This window comes from Canis lupus, chromosome 6, assembly GCF_003254725.2.
Source record: "Canis lupus dingo isolate Sandy chromosome 6, ASM325472v2, whole genome shotgun sequence".
NCBI classification, from domain to species: domain Eukaryota; kingdom Metazoa; phylum Chordata; class Mammalia; order Carnivora; family Canidae; genus Canis; species Canis lupus.
This window is the reverse complement of record NC_064248.1, coordinates 59,855,012-59,871,277: the sequence shown is the minus strand read 5'-3', so window position 1 is coordinate 59,871,277 and position 16,266 is coordinate 59,855,012.

Genomic DNA, 16,266 nt, shown 5'->3' with positions numbered 1-16,266 from the left:
AATAATAACCTATGATAAGCATTCATATAAAAGTCTTTGTGTATTTGTTTTATCTAGAAATGTTTCTATTTCTGTTGAATAAAAACCTAAAAGTTGAATTTCTGTGTTAAGTGAATATGTTTTAGAAGATATTAACAAATTATATTCCAAAGTAGTTGTACCACTTTCTATTCCCATCTGCAATATATGACAATTCTGATTGTTCCATACTATTGGCATTCGTGTATGTAGAGTTATCCACTGTGATGTTAATGTACATTTCCCTAACAACTAAGGATGTTGAACATAATTTCATGTACTTGTGGCATTTTGTATATCTTCTTTTGTTTGAAGTATTCTCAAATGTTTTTCTCATTTTAAACTGGATTTAAGTTGTTAATACTGAGTTTTAAGAGCTTTTTATGTATTCTACATGTAAATCCTTTAGCAGCTAGATATATTGCAAATATATTTTCTTAGTCAATACTTTGCCTTTCCATTTTCTTAATAGTGCCTTGTGAAGAATAGATGTTTTTAGTTTTCATAAAGTCCAATTCATCACTTTTCTTTTAGTCTATGCTTTCTTTTAGTGTGCTATATAAGAAATATTTCCTTATCTCAAGGTGGTGAAATTTCTCTTGTTTTCTTGTAGAAGATTCATAATTTTAAATTTTATGTTTAGGCTATGATTTATTTCAAATTATTTTGTTATTTCTTTTCTTCTAATTGGATTTAATTTTCTTTTTCACTTTTGGTCTCTTAAGGTGACATTTTAGATCACTGTATTTAAACTTTTCTTCTTTTCTAACATGCTCATTTAAAGCTATACATTTCCCCTAAAGCATGGTTTTAGCTAATATAAATTTCCTTAAAAGTACTGCATTAGGTGAAAATTTAATACATTGCTTTATCATAATCATTTAGCTCAAGGTATTATATAATTCCCCTTTCTTATGTTTTTTTTTTTTATTCTAGAAAGAGCATGTGTACATGTGTGCCCACACACACAAGTGGGGGAAGGGGCAGAGGGAGAGATCTTCAAGCAGACTCCTTGCTGAGTGCAGAGCCTGACACAGGGCTTGATCTCACAACCCATGAAAGACCCTTGAGTTCATGCCTGAGATGAAACTAAGAAACACTCAACTGACTGATCCACCGAGGTGCCCCTAAAATTCCCTTTTAATTGCTTACATGATCCACTGGTTAATTGGAAGTGTGTTGTTTAATCTCCAAATATGTGGGGATTTTCTAGATATCTGTTATTAATATCTAATTTAATTCTATTACAGTAAAAAAAAAAAAAAAACTACTGTTTGGTTTAAATCCTTTTAAATATGTGAAGATAGCCCCAAAACAGCACTTGCAAAGGATTTGTATTGTACAGTAGTCTCCAAATGTCAATGAGGTCAGATTAGTTGATATTATTTTTCAAGATTTCTACATTACTGATTTTCTGTCTAGTTGTTACATCAATTGCTGAAAGAATGTTGAGATTACCAATTATTATTGTGTATTTTTTTTATTTTCACCTTTCAGTTCTATCAGGTTTTGTCCATGTATTTTATAACTGTTATTAAATGCATACACATTTAAGATTTTATTTACTTAATGAACTCTTTTATTATCCCTTTAAAGCTCCATTAATAGTTCTTGTCCTGACATATACATTGTCTGATATGAATAAAGCCACTATAAATTTATTATGCTTTCATGGTGTAAATTTTCTATTATTTTACTTTAACTTACTTGTGTATTTCTTACCAATGGCATTTAGCCATCCTTTGATTTTTTTTTATTCAATCTAATAATCTTTGCCTTTCAATATATATGTTTAGGCTATTTATGTTTAGTAATTTTGATATGGTTGGAATAAAGTCTACCATCTTGCTATTTGTTGTTGGTACTTTTTTCCTTTAATTCCTTCTTTTGGAAAGACTGATTTTTCTTTTGAGTATTCCATTTTATCTCCTCTTTTAATTTATTAGATTCCACCTTTTCATTTTATTTTTCTTTTCAGTTGTTGCTCTAGGGTTTACAATATCATCAATTTATCACAATCTACCTTCAAATAATATTACTGTACTTCACAAATAATTTAAGAACCAGGCAGAAGTATTTTTCCACTTCCTATGCCCCATTCTTCCTGTAGTACATTTCACTTCTGTATTTTTAGAGTACTCAATGCATTATTAAAGAAAAATCTTAAGTGAAAAAAATCCCTTTATACTTAACTGTATATCTACTATTTCCAGTAATCTTCATTTCTTTATGTAAATTTGAATTTTCATCTTATATTATTTTTTCTTCAGCCTGAAATTTTTCCTTTAACATTTCTTGTAAATATATATTCTAGCAATAAATATTTTTTTACTGTCTCAAAATATCTGCATTTAGTCTTTATTTTCGAAAGATACTTTTGCTTAATATAGAATTCTATGATGCTCATTATTTTTGTTTTGCTTTGTTTCATTTTGTTCTGATTTTGATGGTGTTATTTCCTCAGATCTAAAAGATGTCACTCCTTTAAAAATAATAATAAAGTAAAAATTAAAAATATGTCTTTCTGGGATACCTGGGTGGCTCAGCAGTTAAAGCACCTGCCTTCGGCCCGGGGTGTGATCCTGGAGTCCCAAGATCGAGTCCCACATTGGGCTCCCTGCATGGAGCCTGCTTCTCCCTCTGCCTATCTCTCTGCCTCTCTCTCTCTCTCTCTCTCCTCTCTCTCTCTGTCTCTCATGAATAAATAAAGTCTTTTTTTAAAAAAAGTCTTTCCTTTGTCTTATAGTTTGAGTTGTTTTTGGTTATTCATGTCTTTACATGTTTAGGGCATGTTTCCTTTTATTCATCTGGCTGCTCATAGATTTTTCTTTATCATTGATTTTCAGCAAGTTTATTATGATGTGCTATGGTGGAAATTTCTCTGTATTTACTTTGTTAGGATTTTGTTAGGCTTCTTGGACCTCTGTGTTCATACTTTTTGCCAAAATGGAAAACTTCAGCCATTTTTTAAAATAGGATTTCTGTCCCACTCTCTACTTTTAATAGGATGCCAATTAAATATATGCAAAATTACTTGACATTGCCCATAGGTCTGAGAGGCCCTGTAATTTCTTTTTCTAGTATCCAAATTCACTGATGTTTTTACTTCTTAAATGATTAATATGCTCTTAAATCCACTGAATTATCCATTCTAGATATTGCAATCTTTTATCTCTAGAAGATTCTTTTTTTCTTTGTTATGCTTTCTACTTCTCTACTTATTCATTTTTTGTTTCCTTTAAATTCTTGACATAGTTATAATCAGTATTAATTTATCTGTTTTTTCCATCTTATTTTTGAATCTGTTTTTACTGTTAGAGTTCACAGTATCCTGCTTTTTCATGTCATATATTTTTGGTTGGAAGTTGAACATTGTGAACACTACAGTGTTCAGTGTCCAGATTTTGTTGCTCACCTTTGAAAAAATGTTAGTCTTAGACCTGGTAAGCAGTTAATTTACTTGTAGATCAGCTTGGTTCTTTGGAGGCTTATTGTTGTTTTTTTGTTGTTGCTGTTGTTGTTTTTAGGGCAGGTGTAGAGTAGCCTTTACTCAAGGGTTAATTTGTTCTTACTCTTAAGGCCTGGGATTTCTGGAATCTTTATCAACCATGAGTGTGCCATGAGGATTCTCTTCATCGGCTGGTTGCACATCAAATGGCCCCCACCGTGTTGAGCCCTGGAAGTTTTTTAGTTTATAATTCCTTGGTAGTTGTTCTTTCCCAGAAATTGTCCTTTGTCAAGGCTTGTGGAAATTTTGCCCTGAACACATGTAACTTACTATTTAGCTAAAAATTCAGTGGTACTCCACACAGGTATGTAAAGCTCTTTCTCTGCATCCTCCCTAATCTTCAGTACTTTGTTCTACAAAGTTTGGTCACTTCCCCAAACTCTGATTGCTGTTACAGCTCAGCAAGACTATTAGGTTCTGCTTGGTTCCCCTCCCTTTGTGGTAGTCTAGTAAATGTTTCTAGGGAGAAAACAGTGTTATCACAGGGCTTGCCTTGTTTGTTTTGTACCTTTCATAGACCATGTGTGCTGCTTTTTGTCTAACATCTGAAAAGAGTTGTTCCACACATTAGCCCATTTTTCTAGTTGTTTACTCATTGTTTATAGCAGGAAAGCTAGTCTAGTACCAGTAGCTCCATCATGGCCTGAAGCAGAAGTTCATCCATGGATAAAAATAATAAATATATCTCTGAAATTACATCTCACAACATAAAAGTAATTCTCAATCTCCACAACTAATAATGCTATATCAGTAAGGGTGGTCAGGGCCTAAAATAAGCTATGTTATGAGTAACTTCTGGCATACCCGCTGCATTTTATTTTATTCTCCCAAATTCAAAGTAAGATATCAGAATACCAGAGAGGAAGAATACTGTTATGGAATGAATAAATACAAATAAAAAAATCTAATTTTCACTTTACCTGCAACATAATTCACAATTAATTGCAAAACATCAGTGTGTCCAAACACTGGTGTTAAGAACTGCTATTAATTTAAAGGCAAAAACCCAGTTCTAACACTTAGAATACATAACTCTTAAAATCTGGTTTCCAGCAATGTCTTCGGCCTCACCTTTCTCTAGTCTATCTTTTCAATATCATGCTCCCACCTCAATGAATTTCACATCATTCCCAGAATGCTTCATACCTGCTCAACCCAACACCTTTACACATGTTGCTTCCTCTCTCTGAAATGTCTAAAATTTGTTCTGCAAGTCAATCCTTACCCTACTTTCAAGACCCCCAACCTTGAATTAATAATTAATCTAGTGTTAAAACATTCATTGAGTGCTTTTTATGTGTCAGGTACTCTTAGAGTTCTTCATATGCATTAACCCATTTAAAACAGATTTACAGTAAATCAGTACAGTAAAACAACTTACAGTAACATTTTATGCTAACTTTAAAGATAAGGAAATTAAGCCCAGAGAATTTAAATACTTGCCCAAGCTTACACAGCTAGTATGGAGGAATCAGCAATATAAATCCAGATCTGTATGACTCCAGAGCATGTGCTTTTAACCAGTACACTTGTCATTCTTAAATTTTTGTTACATGTTAGAATTACCAGGGGAGTTTTCAAAAAATCTCCAAACCAGTTAAATCAGAATTTCTGGGAATGTGCCTCAAACATCAGCCTTTTTAAAACTCCTGCCAGTAAATACCCATGTATAGCCAAATTTGAGAATCCATGTACTACCCTATACTTTCCCTGCAAATGAATTTTGTATTGGTCAATGAAGTCCCAAGGCTGTAGCCAAAACCAAGATTATTATACTGGGATTTAGCATTTACCAAATGATTACCTCTTATATCACATGGAGGGACAAGGAGGAGGTAGAAATCAATGGCTCAAAGCAGTCACAAACCCAAGCACCAGGCAACTGTTGAGTAATTGAATATCAAAAGTCTACCATTAAGGCAATAATAAAATATGCCTGGCTTGTTATTGTAGTTGGCTGATTCTGTCTAAGTTACTGTTCCCTAGGCATTGTAGGATACCATAAAGTAAATAAGAGACTTTATAAAATTGCTTTGTAAGTATAAGTACAGAACATAATACTGCTATATTATTAAGTACAAGCATTGAACATTGCACAGTATTAATAACCTTTGACGGAAAGGGTGAAATCTGGGCTTAGGCTCATGTCAGAGCAATCTACACCTATCCATAATTATTGAGGAACATAGCATTTATATATCAGATGAGAACATGATTCTTTTAAATCTAGCGTCCTAGCTGCCTCCAAGAATAGCCTATGCCCAGTGATTCAGTAGAACTCAACACACACCCACACACACCCACCTCCCCCACCATACACACATTATGTTTCTAGTGACTTGCTTAGAATAGAATTCTTCCCAGCCTCAGTAGGAAATCAGATTCAGGATTAGAAATAATGAAATTTGATTAACCTCATAAATTTGTTTGAATATTTACAAATACAAATGTGTCTAAACTCTGCCTGTGTTTATCCCGTTATCAAATTCTAAGACACATAGGTTATTTAGTATTACTAGTGTTCAACCAAAATGACACTTTTTAATATCACAGGTAATAAGACGCTTTTCCTATAGAGAGTAAAATTGCTTTTGAGAAACTTAAGTATTTCTTGACCGTTGTTTTGTTTTGTGTAAAAACACACATACTAATGTTCAATAGTAAAATAGAATATTTTAAATTTACCCACTTTATAAATATGCATTTAACATCCCCATTTTCCAACTGGGGAATATATTTGTCAGGTCAGAGTAGGATACATTACAGTGGCAAACAATCCCCAAAGTAATGGTGGTCTAAAACAATGATGGGCTACTTTCCAAACAAACAACATCCATTGCAGACCAGCATTGCAGACTTTAGGTTTGTTATCCACACAGACTTGTGCTAATGGAGGCACTCTGGTTTTTTTTTTTTAATAAATTAATTTTTTATTGGTGTTCAATTTACCAACATACAGAATAACACCCAGTGCTCATCCCGTCAAGTGCCCCCCTCAGTGCCCGTCACCCATTAATCCCCACCCCCCGTCCTCCTCCCCTTCCACCACCCCTAGTTCGTTTCCCAGAGTTAGGAGTCTTTATGTTCTGTCTCCCTTTCTGATATTTCCCACACATTTCTTCTCCCTTCCTTTATATTCCCTTTCACTATTATTTATATTCCCCAAATGAATGAGAATAATGGAGGCACTCTTGAGAGGTGCTGGCACCCAAACAAAAAGGAAAGAGAGCATAGTTGACTACTCCCTTTAAGCTTTATCCAGAAGTAATTTCTGTTTTCATGTCTTTGGATAAAGGAATCAAGAAAATCCCAACCTACCATGTGTCTAAAAAGAGAAACAGAAAAACTTGGTAAACAAAACTGATAACTACTGCAATCTGCCCTTCTGATTCTCAAACATTTTATTCATTCTTATTCTTCTATACAAAACATATTCATATCTACCCACGAGAACTCAAAAATTTTATATGATTACAGCATCAAACTTAAAGCCCAGGATCTTGAAATAATGTACAGTGGTCTATCATTTATCATTACTCCATACAGGAAAGATAAAGCAAAGGACACACAGATCTCTTGTCTACTCAAGTCTAAAATCTTGGGCAAATGTTTTCAGGGTCCTTATCCTAGAGGTAGGAAATACTTCTCAATGAGGCTCGGATTGCTTCCTTGTTCATTGTGGTTCTTTGGTTTGTCTTCTAAAAGTTTATTCCTCTCCATTATACTCTTTGGCCACATATAAAATGGGCATCAGGGAATATGCCCTCCTTTGAGCTGAGCAGCTTTTCAACCTATTTCTTGACCTCAGACAATTATAACTCCAAAAGTCATTTTAAATCTTGAGGGGTTTTGTAGGCTTATCCTTTCCTTGGAATACAAGATTCTTAAAAACTTAGTAGGCCTCTTACCAATTTTGTTACAGTAATTATCATATACCAGAAATTATAGCTCTTTTCTAAACAGAATTCTCCGATTTGCTATATTCCTTTGCTTTATTGCCACTCCCACCTCTGTCTTAATTGCTGGTACTTTGGGAATATCAGGTTTCTCCAGGTGATCCACAACTTCAATATCTTTTCTCTTAGCCCTTTTGGTTCATTTGAAAGTATTTGCTGGCTGAAACTTGATCCATCCAGAGGTTGTAACAATAGGTGTCCCTTGCTACAATTATAAGAATTTCTCATTTTTATGCTTTGCTGTTTGAATCGAAAGCAATTATGCAAGTCCCTGTGTTTTTGGACTCTCTATTCCTTTTTATTCCAGCTTGCAAATATACAAAATCTTTCAATAGAATAAATTAGTCTTTCTTGTAATGCCTTGTCAAACACACCCAATGTAGCCAATCATGCTAGCCAGTCCCACATATTTTAGGTTATTTGTTAGAGCAGCATCCCAAATTCTAGGTACCAATTCTTATGTCAGTCAGGGTAGGCTAGCTTATGCTAAAGGGAAAAACAACGCCAAATCTTAATGAATTAAAAAGGGGTTGGGGGCTATGGGAGCTTTTGCTTCTTCATGCTGCATAACCATTGCAGATTGTCAAGGATAACTGATCATTGTTGTCATTCATTATCCCAACCACTATTTGAAAAGCTGCTGGTCACCACTCTAGGCTTCAAGAAAAAACATACTAAATCACAAACTGGCTCTTAAAGCATCTACCAAAAGTGATATATATCACCTAAGCCAAAGCAGCCATACCTAATTTTAAGAGGGTTGGAAATACAATGAATGCTACCATATGCCAGAAGGAAAACTAGATATACTCGATAAACAACACTGAATATCACAGAGAAGTACTTAAAAAAAAAGATTTAGCGACTTAATAAGTGATAAAATAACTCAACAAATCAAAGGAAGAAATTTCCTTCTCATTGCCAATTTACACTTAGAGAGTTCCTAGATTATAGACACTATACAACACCAATAACATGTGAAGAAAGTCTTCTAACAGCTTCCACTCAAAAGAGAATCATCAAAGCACTAATATATTTTAGCAAAAATAATCTTTTTATTCCTACATCTTTTATTTACCAGAGAACAGAACTTAATCTGGAAAAGTTTCTTGGATAAAGTGATTTGGAGCTTAGATTGTTTTTTTATTGCTTCTGAATGTTTTATCAAAGCAAGCTAGATAATCTCCTGAGATAATGTGGGCCACATGCACCACATACACACAAAGACACACACACACACACACACACACACACACACACACACCTGGGATGGGCGTAGCACAAAAGAGAAATTAGTGTTTTACTTATGTATAACCTTGGGCGAGTCACTTGTTATTACTTGCTAAGCCATCTTAGTCATAAATGTTTGACACCCACATACACTTCAGGGATGTTGGAAGGGTTAGCGAGGCAATGTTGAGAAGTGCCTTGAACCATTAAACACCAAGGTACTAGAGCTGATTTAAGAGATCATCTTTAATAAGACTCAATAAACTCATTGCTTGTTCCTCTACTAAAAAATATTAACAGGAGCTACAAAATGCCACCATTTAGCAGAATTAGCAGACTTTTCTTTAACATACCTCAACTGCATAATAAGTACAATTATGTCCCATTATCCTGCCTTTCCTCAAGCTGTTCAGTACCTAAAAGCTCTTCAAGCTTTACTATTCAAAAGCTGAATATGGGCCATCAATTTCTCCTTCTGTGCTGCTTCCAGTTACCACAGCCTGAAGAGATCTTCAAAGAAATAGTTATTCACCTGGCACTCACTCCCATCAATAACTCATTACTGCCACAGTCCACAAAGCCAATTGGAGTATGTTTATAAGACTCAAAGGTGGAGCAAAGAAGGAGGGTGTGCCACAAAACTTCATAAGCAGTGCCAATGCCCATCTGGCTTGACCTTAACTTTTCATGCCTCAGTTCAATTGCCCACTCACTATGCTCTCCTTGGCCTCCTTTTAATGCCTCATTCCATTACACTAGTCTTAGTGCCTAGAGTAACTACTGTCTAATTAAGAACTTATTCATCAATTATACACCAATGTATTCACAAATGTGATTTTTTTTCATTTAAAAGTAATTTTTTCTCAAGCTGTTAAGATTAAATTAGGGAAAATTGTATAGTTTTGTGTGATTACTCAAGCCCCAAGCTTACCAATACCAAGAATAACGTAAATCCTTATCATATGACATGGTATGTGGTTAACCAAATATTTATCCTCATATTAATGCCTAGTATCTAACAATGGATTATAAATTTATAACGAATGAGAATATTCACACCAAAATAAGCAATATATTTTTTTCATTGAAAATATACTTTAAGGTCATGATGAATCTTAAGGTTATTTTTAAAAAACTATTATTACACCACAGATAGAAGTGGTAGATTAGTTTTGTTAGTGGCCCAAATTAATGATTTTCTTGTATGAATGTCCCTTGCAATGCCATTTCATAAGCTCCTCCTACCCTGGCTCTGGCTGCAGTCATGTGACTTGCTTTGGCCTGTTGGACAGGAACAAGCCTGACACTAGCTAAGGTTTGAAAAAGTACTTGCATGTTTGTGTTTCCTCTCTTGCTCTTCTGCCCTCACCTTCCCAGGCTAGCCTACTCGTGGATGAGACATGTGGCATAGAGCCAAATCAACCCAATTTTCCCAGCCAAACCCTCAGATGTGTCAAGAATGTAGATGTCTTGATGAGCTATGACTGGCCATAGGTAGTCTCACCAATCCCAGTTCAGATCAGGAGAGCCATGAGTCAGCCTGCAGACCCATGAGTAAAAATAAATATTTACTGTAGTATGCCACTAAGGTTTTGAGGTTGTTTGTTACATAGCATTTTCTTTGCCATAGATAACTGATACACAAAAGTGTTATTAAATAGGTATTTGAAAAAATAATAAAAATAAAAATAAATAGGTATTTGAAGTTAATAGAATGCCAAACATAAAGTTCATGATGCCCAAAAGTAGCCTTGAAATTGTTAATACAAACTTCTCTTGTAGAGTTACATGGTAACATATTATGAAATTTCTGAGAAAAAAAATATTAATTTAGAATGTTCTTTAAATGTCACTTTACCATATTGAGCAAGCAAACATCGCTTCTGAAAGTCATTTCACTCCTCTCTTTTTTTTTTTTTCTATGAAACAAATAGATATGCATGCAAAGCTAAAAGGACAGTTTGAGGGAATGAGAAGAACCTTAATGTGAAGTTGTTCAAAGCTGAGCAGTTAAGGCAGCTATGCCTGCAAACCAATTATACTTCTCCTGGGCACTCACACTAGATGTAGCTAGAAATGAGAAAGGCCATGAAGGGGCCCCAGAAAACTTCTCTAACAGCCTCTCTTAGACTGAAGGGTGTAAAGACTACCTCATCTTAGAAACAGTTGGTTATGCTCTTGCCTACACTGGGGATCCTTAAACAACAAAATTCTACTCAGTGCTCAGAATCTTTGCCTTTCAGAAATTTTGAAATGGGATATTCTAATAGCAAATCACCAAACCGTTAGTGGTTATCCATGGAGTGCAGGACAGTACACAAGTCTAGCATCCCGCCAACCACATCAAAGACTTCAGTTTGACAGTAATATTTCTTGGACTTTGCACTGTACCTGCCTGCAAATTTGAGTTGCTGTCCTGGAAAAGTAGGTGTCTCAGATGTCCTCTCAGTCAGGAGCTACAATGTGTTAGAATGAATGAAAGAGGGGCTCAGTCAGTTAAGAGTTCCACTCTTGATCTCAGCTCAGGTCTTGATCTCAGGGTCATTAGTTCAAGCCCCACATTGGGCTCTGCACTGGGCATGGAGCCTACTCTAAAAATAAAAATAAAAATAAAAATAAAAATAAAAATAAAAATAAAAATAAAAATAAAAATAAAAATAAAAAAATAAATGATGTGATTGCTCTGTCATGTTCATCCACTGGATACCAAAACCTTCACTCAAGATCTTTAAAATTCCCCCTCCTCATTGCTCCAATTACCTTATAGTTAAGTCTCTTCTCCTCTGAACAATTCACAGGTACTGGCTTACTTATCCCTGTGAAGAAGTCAGTGTTACTGTCTTTAAGTTATAGTGTGAAGAAAGAAGACCAGAACTATAAAGCATTTTACCCCTGAAACAAAATAAAAGCAACACTCAGACAGGAATTTCTTCTGAGTCCCACTCCCATGCTTTTGATTTGGACACTGGATGTTCACTGCTGAAAACCAGTGCAAAACAATACTGACATGCCATTTTCAAGTGGAAAGAAATTGTTGTTTCTGGACCAGAAGTGCATACCTAATAAATGCTTAATTGTAATGAGTCCCCACTTAATAATTTCTGCAATGTTTAATGTTTAAGAAAATGTATATTTACTATCCTGCTCCTCCCTCTTTTCCCCGCCTCTCTTCCTGTCTCTAGCTCTTTCTCCAATTTGTATTGGTGTTAGAGGAGATTATTGAGAGGACACAACCCGAGAACAGGGTCTGGACAATCAGCAGCTCCCCTGTCCTTAGGATATGCATTCTGTGTGCCCCATCCTGTTCCCATACTAGGAGCCTTGTCAAGGACACAGCCTTGAGAGAGTAATGTGTCATTGAGACCATCTGGACAGTACATATGACTAAGTCCTGTTAAGGTCTCTATATAAACCTTTATGATTCTATTAAGGGGTATGGAAATTACGCATCTTGAGGCCACCCAAGACAAGTCTCCTGTGTAAATTCCCTTGTTTATCAAAATTGCCACCTACCCATCTGGAGTGGCCTGCCTCTTCCTTCCATCTCTTCTTGCCTTCTGTGGATGGCGGCCAGTTCCAGATCCTATCGGGGGAATTCCCAAAGTTTTGAACCAACTATCAGGACTTCCAACTGGGAGTTAGAACTTTACACAAGAAAACTCAGTGAGGAAAAAAAAAAAAAGAAAAGAAAACTCAGAAAAATTTACTCTAATGAATTTATTCCCATCACTGTACCTCAAGCTTTAGAAAGAAAGACTCCATAGATCATGGAGAAACTATGCAAGAAATTTATTCTAAAAATGAACTGCCTGAACTTCACTGACTGAATATCACAGATTTTAGAGAAAGATGTGAATAACAAAATATGAAAATTATAAATATACAAATTCCCCATGCCTTTCTGGTAACATTAATACCTATAATAATAGTAATTAAAGATGAGGAAGAATGATATTTAAAGAACTTTGCATGTATGCCCATAATGAATTCATCATACATGTGCAAGTTACCCACAATTACATGATCTTACCCAAAAAAGTTTTCCTAACGCTCATCTTAAAATTAAACTGTTTGATTATGATACACCTTAATATGCATTTTCTTTTAAGGAAAGATTTGGCAGATAGCCTGCAACTTCAACTTTTATCAATATAACACAAGGAAAATGTCCTGTGATATGCTGATGGTGACTCTATTTTATTTTTCAAGAAACATCATACTTCTGCAGCAGAAAATACAGGTGTTAATATGTTTCAAACTGTCTTTTGGCTGATTTAACATTTAGGTAAATTTTAATTCTCAGACACACCCAGTTTCATCAAGGATTTGCATTCAAAACCTGCCAGATTTTGGAACATTCCCAAACCTATCACAATTTCACGAGTCATTTGTCCTACTGATAAGTTCTCCCTGGTTAGAATAATCCACAGTGGAATAATTTGGTAACTAGCTGCTTGGACTAATTATTTGAAATACATTTTTGGCTTAATAGCAATAGGAACACTGGATCTTCTTAAAGGTTTCTATGACTAACATCTATTTAGAAATCCTGCATTTGTATCCCCACCCTCACCCATGGCACAACTGAAACACAGCCCAACCACTCCCGAAACTAGGCTTTCCAAAGACACAATATACATTTTGATTTTGTTTTGCAGAGCATGTTCTCAATTTTCACTTTCAATAGGAATATTTTTAGAGATCATTGAAAGCAAAATGTCTTGAAAATGTCTTCAAAACTTATCTGAGTTTCTTTCCAAATGTCATGATTTTTGGAAAAGACCACACCAAGTGGTAAAGAGATGGACAAGACTGCAAACACTTCTAAAATCTCTTTGGAGACATTCCATGTACCACATTATATATGAACTGAGAAATGAAACATCTGTGACTAATACAAAATTGAGTCTGTCTTAAATTATAATTAACAGCAATGAGAAAATGTTGCCTGTTCACTTCTTCAGAAAATCAAGTCATCTTTTTACCATTAAAAAGCTTGAGCCAATGATTATTATTTGTATCTGCCCTGCCCAGTGCTTTTCCAAATTGCAACTCAAGACTCACAACAGAATAAGAACAATGAGGACTCTCACCACACTTTAATAGAGCCTTCAAAAATTAGTTTTCAGAGGACTTTAAGCTTTCCATAATACTTAATCTATAAGACCTCTTTTAGGCCCTATATCAAATATTTATACCATCTTTTTCTTTGCACCAAACACTAAGTTGATAGAACGTAAACTTCTAGCTTTAGAAAATATATAGTACTAATTTTTCTCCTGACAAAATTTCCAAGAGAATGTAGCAAAGAAGAGAATAAATTAAATTTCTTTGGGGATACATACTGAGGCCTCCAGATTATGCTCATGAAAGAGGAAATGAGCCCCTAGAACATCAGTGCTTCATCACAGACATGGGTGCCTGAGTCTCAAGGCCTCCTCAGCCTCTTCCCATCCCCATTGCTCTGATACTGACTCTTTACTTTAAAAATATGCATAATCTACATCTCTCCTTCCAATGCCCTTCACAGCTTGGGATCCATTTCTCATCCTTTCTATCTAGTCGCAATGCACTCTTCAAAACTAGTTCATGTCATCTTCTATTTTGAAATTTCTCTGACAATTGACAATTTTGCTTTACAGTGAATACGCTATCCTCTGAATTTCTATTATAGCCCTTGGTCTTGCCTTCTTAAGTGTGTGGGTGCCATATCTCCATAACTCAATGAAAAGTTACTGAAAGGCAGGGTGTTGCCCTTTTCTTTCTTTATCAATAGGGATAGTAATTCCTTGCACCTGTGAAAACACTTTGGAAAACTATAAAACTACTTTTCAAGTTTCAATTCCCTTACATTTTCCTTTCTATTTGAGTCTCACAATAATTATGTGAGGTAATACAGGACAGTCTTTTAAATATTGACATTGTATAGACATGGGAGTGAGACTTAGATTATATTTAATGACAAACTAGTAGTACTCTAGCTGAGACTCTGGTCTAATGTACTTTTTGCTACCAACAGTTCCAAATTTTTCACATGAGAATACCATTTAGACATCTAAAATTTCATGAACCCCAAAATGATTGTAGTTGCACTTAATTTATTGTCTACCCAACCTCTAGTGCTTATCTTCCAACTTTTTGGGCCCCTCTGACACCCAGTCAAGCCTGCATTGTCTGCCATGCCTCTGCCAACCTCCACCCCCCTACTGCCCCAATCAGACTCAGTCTCTCAACCAGCGTCTTCCTGACTGGCCCTCTCCCACTGCCACCTGGGATGGGACCCCCTATAACATAAATCTTAGTTTCACTCAAAGGAAAAACCCCTTCTCAACACCCTCCTACATCTCAGCATTCAAAACTATTGAGTTGGAAGACAGATTCCTGCATATATTCTCAAGGAGCTGATTCCCTAATATTGAGCATCAGAATACATGCAGCACTATATTATGAACTATTGTCCTCAAAGACTTTACCGTTTTCTAAGAACATAGATATGCATAAGACAACTTTAATTCAAACACTATTGAGATATATATAAGAAATACGGCAGCCCGGGCAGCTCAGCGGTTTAGCACCGCCTTCAGCCCAGGGCCTGATCCTGGAGACTGGGAATCGAGTTCCACATCCAGCTCCCTGCATGAAGCCTGCTTCTTCCTCTGCCTGTGTCTCTGCCCCGCTCCACTCTCTCTGTGTCTCTCATGAATGAATAAATAAATAAATAAACAAACAAATAAATAAATAAATAAATCTTAAAAAAAAAAAAGAAATAGATGCTTTGGCACATTCTGTTTAGTCTCTGACAGTCACATTTTCTTCTATTATTTCCTTCTTTTCTCTATCTCTGCTGTTGCCTCCACTCTTTTTGAAGTCTCATTTGACCTGAGCTCTGAAACGCATGAAGAATGTTCCTAGACCTGAAATGGGGCCAGAACACCTAGATTTTGCAAGAGAAGAGGCAGGGAAGCATGGATGGAAAGTTACTCTAGTTTAGGGATGAGGGTCCAGAGTCAGTGAGATCTGGGTTCTAATTTTGGCTCTGGCACTAACTAGCTGTGTAACTTAGAAAATTTGCTTAACTTCTCAGACCTCAAGTTTCTTTTTCTATAATGTCCATAATACAATCACCTATCTTACTGTTTTTAAGATTAAGTAAGACTGAGGACCTAAAGGACTTAGTACAATACTGAGCACATTTTTAATACCCAAAATATGCTGAATGGTAAGTAGAGAGTTTAAATAAATACTGTTAACTGAGGAGCCAAGCGCTGTGCTCAGCACCTTCCATATACTGTCTCCCTTTATTCTTCCCACAGGGAGGAATCCAAGTCTTAGACAGGTTAAGCATCATGTTGAATATCACACATATAAGCTCTTCAGCCTCCTAAACCTGCACTCTTGATACTGCTTCCCTATTACTTTCCAAAGATGTCACTCATGGAGACCTTGAAGGCCAGACCAAACAGTCTCTACTTCATTCTCTAGGCATCGGAACCCACTGAATATTTCTTGGTGAGAAGCCATGTCTATCTAAGCTTCGGAAGGGTGTCTGGCATC